This window comes from Sinocyclocheilus anshuiensis, unplaced genomic scaffold (assembly GCF_001515605.1).
Source record: "Sinocyclocheilus anshuiensis isolate Anshui unplaced genomic scaffold, SAMN03320099.WGS_v1.1 scaffold120, whole genome shotgun sequence".
In the NCBI taxonomy this organism is placed as follows: Eukaryota; Metazoa; Chordata; class Actinopteri; order Cypriniformes; family Cyprinidae; genus Sinocyclocheilus; species Sinocyclocheilus anshuiensis.
Window position 1 is genome coordinate 38,605 of NW_015555705.1, and position 7,200 is coordinate 45,804.

Genomic DNA, 7,200 nt, shown 5'->3' on the forward strand with positions numbered 1-7,200 from the left:
CGCGCCCACACACACACACCCACACACACACACACACACACACACACACACACACACGTTAGCCTCTCTTCCAACTGAAATAGGGCTGCAACTAATGATTATTTTGAAAGGTTAGGATGGTTAAGAGGTTGTATTAGTGCTAACTAACAATAAACAAGATAAACTTTCTTTTGAAAATACATTTTACTGAGCCATACTTAACTTCAACTTCAAAAGTCTCTCTTTTCTCTATTTTTCATCATTCATTGTTTTTTTAGATCAAACCACTGTTGATATTTCAGCCCTACTGAAAACAGTCTGTATTTTAATTGATTTTTTTATTGATAAATTTCAGAAATGTAACTGTAAATATATAATCAACATATATTTGGTTACAACTGCCATCTTGGATTTACTTTTTGCATTATGGTATTGCCTTATCCATGATCTATGAATGCCATTCTGCTGGAATTCTGACAAAAATAAGGTATGGGATGAGGCAGTTGCCTACGTTTTGTAACTTTCATGTCAGAAGTGTAATGCCTATGACGCCTTATACTGCTGCCTACTGAGACAGTTCCCTATTACACAAGAGTGTAGTGATGCCTGTAGTTATCACTGATATAGCTGAGTGAATAATTCAGCAGGACTGCAGGCACATGTGTAGCGAGACACCCCCCACCCCCTGCCCTTACAGCTTTCTTCTCTTTTATTCACTCCGGCACGGGCTCATCCATCAAACATAATCATCCTCCTGCAGCTGCTGTGAGTGTGGATCTGTCAGACACATTTATATTTTATGTGTCTTTACAGCATTAGCGCAAAATTACTGCACCAAACATCATCACAAGAGAATGTGTGTGTGAAGGAGAAGCAGACATCAGATCTATGGGTGTCTTTTCTTTCAGCTGAAACACACACACAAGCAGATGGGCCTCACAATGACACACACCATCTGAGTCAAACTGGTATGTGTTTATGAGATGCTAATGATATTCAAATGTATTCAGTGCAATGCCTCTGTGCAAGCTGCTCTCAGAGGAAGCTGTGCCCATATATGGACTAGAGGTTCCAACACTTCCTGTCATGCTCTGAATGCCACTAAAATGAACAGATTTCACACTGCAGAGAAAGAGAGAGACTGTGTATGTGTGTGTGTGTGTCCCGTGTGATTAATGTGTATCTCTGCTCTCTGAGGGTTCGTCTATTATCCCACCTCTGCCTCACACTGACCCCACACACACACGGTTCAGGCTGCATTAGAACAGCATCAGCAGTTAATTAAACAGCCCATTTCACACCTGGTGTGAGAGCAGAACTCAACACGCCTCAGTCCATATGCTGCCCAGCACACAAACACACACGTGATTGCTTTTTGGTGCGCTCACATGGTTAATTCCGTAAAACAGTAGATATCCCGACCATTCTGAACGAACACACATCAGTTCTGTTCTTTCCACAGCAGGATCTCAATTGAGATGAAATCACATAAGAGCCTAATTCTATGCGTTCTACATAGGCAGCAACTCCACACGCCATAATGCACAAGCGACCAAACTCAATTGATTCCAGTAGAGTTTGGAAATTAGATACTGATACTGTAATGAAGCATAAAAATACACAGCACTTCTTTCTTCTGTGGAACACAAAAGAACACATTTTGAAAAATGTTTCTTCTTTTAGGTAACGCGGAAGAAATGTGTACAGGCGTGGCCAGGTAAATGATGAAAAAAAAAGACATTTTAGGGTGCTCTCTTTGACATGTTATTTGAAGCCCCCCACCACACAAAATATTCACTGATATGCTTTACTAGAAAATTGTTGAATTTAATTAAACTGGCATATTATCTATTATTTTCAGCATCGAATGAATTATAATTCAGCTCAGTTTATCTTGCTTTGTCCACCATCCTTACTGGATGTTTTCACTGAGTCTGTCAAATTTTAGGACTGCCCTATTCCCAAGCAATATCTAAAGTGATTGCCCTATCTGAAGCTTGTGATACCACTTACCTTTCGGAACAGCCTTCACATCAGGAGCATACCTATGACGCCTTAAAATGTCACCAGTTTGTGGAACAGAGCCACCATCACTTATGTGAGTGTGACGATGTGCTTGTGTGTGTGTGTGCATGTGCGTGCGCATTTATGCAGCCGGTTTCTCCAGATGGAGGGCCACAAAAAACAGGGTACACCCTACCCCCCAGGGCCACGCCTGCCACTCTCTCTTCTCAACCAGAAGTAGAGACTCACTCCTCCCCTCTACTCCTGTGTCTCTGTCTCTGCTGGATAAAAGATGAGCCCTTTATATCCAAGTCCACATGGAGCAGTTAATTAATCACACACACAACACACCTGCTGTGAGAGAGACAGATTGGCCATGCTCAGAAAGGAATACTTGTGTACTGTATTCACAGTATTATACTATTTTTCCCAATAGTGTCTAGTATGCAACCATAAACATTTGACATTCATGTTGCATCCAATTATCTCGTACATAAATGGTTGACTAGCATTTGTAATCCAATATTGAGTATACAGTAGTGTCTTGTCATGCATTCGTTTATTTTTTAGCACCATCTTGTGGCAGTTTGGTGTAACAACAAAGAACATTGATAATTGTTAGCTATTTTCTTAGTGGTTGATTTAGACCATGTGACTCTTGGGTTAGAGGTTAACCAGGAAATAATCGCAGTGTTCCAGATTTTCTCCACGCGGTTGTCCAAGAAGTTCTTTACTCTATTTCCTTTAAGTTTTGTGCCTTGGAAAGGCTTTGCCTGTAACTTAAGTCTATTACTTTTCTTCAGTGTTTGTTAGAATGTATATGCACGTATAAATGTGGAATTCATAAGTTAGAATTTAAAACTATTACTCTTCGGTGATAACAATATTAAGCAAAGCATGAATGTAGCCCTTTGTTATGTTTGTTCAGATAACATTGTATATTCATTTGCATTTATTTGTGAACGCTCTGTAACAATACATCTGTAATCTTTATATGTTTCAGTTTTACAAAAAAGGAAAGAATAAGAAACGGAAGAGGAAAGAACCTAACAGTAAAACGTTCAACTTTACTCCTTTTCTGACTTCTGACTGTTAGCTATCTGTCAGTGTTGCGTAGATGGAACACGCATCTAGGACAGAATAAACAGGGTTAAATGGACCACCCCCTTAAAAATCATATCGGAGGAGTAAATATAACTGTGAAATATAAATAACTATGAAAACAAATACAAGAATAAATAAATGCATAAATACAGAAATAAATAATTGTAAAATAAATGTAAATAAAAACATTTAAAAAATAAATTCAATAAATTATTATTATTACTAATTGAATAAATACATTAGTAAATTAATATTAATAAAAAAAAAGAATTTAAATCTTTGTATACAACTCAGTTTTTTACTTGAGTGTTAATTAAATACATTTGATTAACTGATTATTACATACACAAGTTACTGTTTTACAGCTAGATTAAAACTTTTTTTTTTGGTGTTTCAGAAAAATAAGTATTAAATTTGTCACTAATTTACTTATTTAGGTACATATATATACACTTACATATTTATTTCACATCATTTAGATTTATTTATTAATTCATTATTATATCGATCATATCAATTCATTCACTATTTTTGCAGGTTTATGTGCTCTTTAACAGGAAATCTCACTGCGGGAATGGCATGTTTAAGTACACACTCTCTTGCTTCAGCAACTGAAATGGGGAAACTGGAAGTCAACCTACACTACCTACCATCATTCAGATGACTGTCGCTCACCCTTCTCACTGGCCCAGTCTGTAAGCTCCTACAGCCCACCTACAGCTGTCTGGACTGGAGACAAATCAGACAGACACTGGGAAGAGGAGTTTCAAGAGCTGTTTTTAACAGCAAGAATGACCTAATCATAATGTGCATCAACTGTCTGTTTTTAAATGCCACCCACAGATGGGCTACAGATATACAGACTCAATGAGAAACAGAAGGCAAAGTTAACACAGGTGATGATACACAGCTAGCTGAGTGCTAGAGCTGAGCATCAGCAGTCTCCACATTGCAATTTTTTTCTGACCAAGAAGCGCCCAACCGCTCACAAAGAAAGAAACAATATGGTCAACCAACCAGAGTTTGCTTTTTATTTGACGTTTAGGGGCATGCAAATGTGTAACTGGACATAACATAAAGGTTTGTTTGGATATCTTGTTTAATCAAGGCTAAGTGTCTCAATCAAAACTTTAAAAAAACTTTTTTCATTCTTTTTGTCAAATTTTGTCAAATTCAGAGACTATTTGAAGCAGCTGAGAATGGTCACAATGCAAATTATGCACAGAACCAGTGTTAATTTTGACAGGCATTTTTGATTTAGTCTTAGTCTTTATCTTGAGACGAAAATACTTAATAGTCTTAGTCACATTTTAGTCATTTGAGTCTTTCATAGTTTTAGTCGACGAAAAGTCATTGCATTTTTGTCAACTTTTAGTCATTACTTTTAGTCAAACTGCAGTTACCAACATTTATTTTGGTAGCTATTTTATATGTAGTTTTCAAACAAAAATAGTCATTAATTCTTCTCTCTTTAGACCAAATCAATTAAGCTTATGAGAAATTTGAATCAAGGATTGAATTTGGAAAAACTTGAATAAATGACAATTTTCATTTTTGGGTGAACTATCCCTTTAACAGTAGTGAAAAGGGAGCAACTATAAAAATAATAGTTGTTCATATATAATATAGATAATGTATATACTTTATGAAAAAGAAGCACAATAAGACAAATACGAAAGAGATACAAATTAAACTAATTTTTCAGATACAGTAGGTTTACTTAACGTGTACATTTATTTAACATCTTTTGTTGGTTAACATTAAAGGGGTCATATGATGCGATTTCAAGTTTTCCTTTTTTGGACTGCTGTGTGTGTATCTGAGCACTGAGAACTGTTCGCACGCTGTATATGAGAACTGAAGAAGTGGAGCGTGAGAGAGAGCACTGCTATCAGCGCAATTCCGCCTATCCTTTAAGTTAATTGACAACAAATTGTGACTCTCGGGAAAAATGGGATGTCTGGTCACCTTATCCCTCCCCTTCGGGTGCAGACTGCAGAGGCCATTGTTTTAGATCGCTAGTTCGCGTTTTGGTAGTCTATCCATCCACTGCGGCTACCATACTGAGACTAGATATGCAAACGCCCCTTATCCGATTGCCATCCAATGACAGGGACGCACATTTTGAAGGACAAGACAGTAACCTATAGGATGTATTTTGAATGTCCGGTAGTCCTCAAATAACATTATAGTCCTGTCTCGTCTTGTTAACGAAGACGCGGCATAAATTTCGTCATAGTTTTTATCATCAGATATTAGTTTTAGCTTGTCAAGGTCTTGTCTTAGTCACAGAAAAAATGTTCATTAACGAATATTTTTCGTCCTCGTCTTCGTTGACGAAATTAACACTGCACAGAACAAGAACGCAGGGCAACAATATCTGGTAAAGTCTGAACTGGAACATGACAGGTTTTGATTGTGGTCTTGTAAATCCAGCATTTTACACACAACATATTAGGATACATACAATTTAAATCCAGAGATGTTGTGTGGGTTCACAACATCTCTGGACATCTTAACAGCAGGGTGCTGGAGCCATTCACACAAAAGTGTTCTCTATATTGAGAGCTCTTCCTGGGTCTGCTGGAGAGCACACACTAGGGGACAAGCAGGAGAAGACAGGAAACGTGTGGTATTCTGGCAGACTGTTAAAGACTGCTTCCCTGCTGAGACGCTGTCTACAAACACAGCCGAGCACCATGTAGAGAATGTGTGTGTGTACTGTGTACCTTACTACCTTCCTCAGGCTACATACACAAATACCATCCATGTGTACACAGACACACGATGAACATATCTGTAGAAAACACCAGTCTCTGTCGGCACACAGAAATGCAGCAGGATCTGGTCCAAACTGGTTACTTCCTTTCTGAAAGGGATAGTTCACCCAAAAATGTTAATTCTGTTATCATTTACCCATTTCAAGTTGTTCCAAATCTGTATGAATATCTTTCTTCTGTTGAACACAAAAGACGAAATTTTGAAGAATGTTGGTAAACAAACAGTTGACGGTAGCCATTGACTTCCATATTATTTTTTTCCATACTATGGCCATCAGTGGCTACCATCAACTGTTTAGTGACTTGAGGGTGAGTAAATGATGACAGAATTTTCATTTTTGGATATTACTGTGTGCCCACAGAGAGTGGCGTTTTCTACAGATATGTTCATCTTTTGTCTGTGCACAAAAAAGCAGGTTAAGATGGAGGGCCCAGCAGACAGCATTTATAACCTTGATCATTCTTCAATAAAAAGCAACAAAAATGGCAAACACAGATGATCTAATTCAAATGAGAGAGAACTGTGATTCAAATGTGAAAGAACTCATCTCTCCAAGGGATTAAAAAAAAACTATGTAAAACCTGAATTAAAAACAAAATACAAAAGTTATTATTATAACCGTGGTTCTCAACCCTGTTCCTGCAGTGCACATTTTGAACATCTCTATTGTCTTTTGAGACACACATTTCAGGTCTTAAGAGTCTGATCACTTGAATCAGGTGTGTTTGATTAGGGAGGCATACAATGGCTGTGTGAAAACTTGCTGCCCTATCAGGTAATGACTTTCCAGACAGCGTACCTCCTGAAAATGTATTCGGACATACTTCTGAGACAGCATAATAGTTTAATGATCTACAACAAAATAGAGAAAACTCTGGAGATAATTAAGTCAATATTAAATTACTACAGTACTAATGTCTAGCTAGAAATGACATCGAAAGTGTAAAAAAGTTCATCAAAAACATTTACAGCCAACCAAAACTTTTAGATGCATCTTTATTTTTTAGCTCAACTTGTACGGAATCGAATGCACAGGATTGTGGGATATCATAGGCAGCAATGGATACATATATATACCTCCTTCAAAAATCGATCAGATGAAGGTATCTCAGCAGACATGATGTGTCGTGATCACTGGATTTGGACGTGCCTTGTTGCCTTCCTACTAGGGCTGCACGATAAATCACATGTGATATTTAATGCGCATCTTGTCAGAAAGCCGGTTCTGTAATCAGCGGTAAATCTCCATCACCTGCGGGCTTTCACATTGAGCAGCATTAACTACACAGAGCCGTTGTTCACTGACGAGCTGCGCAAAAAATCACGCGAATA

General features: G+C 37.7%; 1 protein-coding gene across 3 annotated transcripts in view; it reads right to left on the reverse strand.

Moving 5' to 3' along the window:
- The window catches only part of LOC107671785 (genetic suppressor element 1), a 200,751-nt gene that overhangs the window by 24,540 nt on the left and 169,011 nt on the right, over positions 1-7,200 (reverse strand). The gene's annotated exons all lie outside the window — the stretch shown is intronic.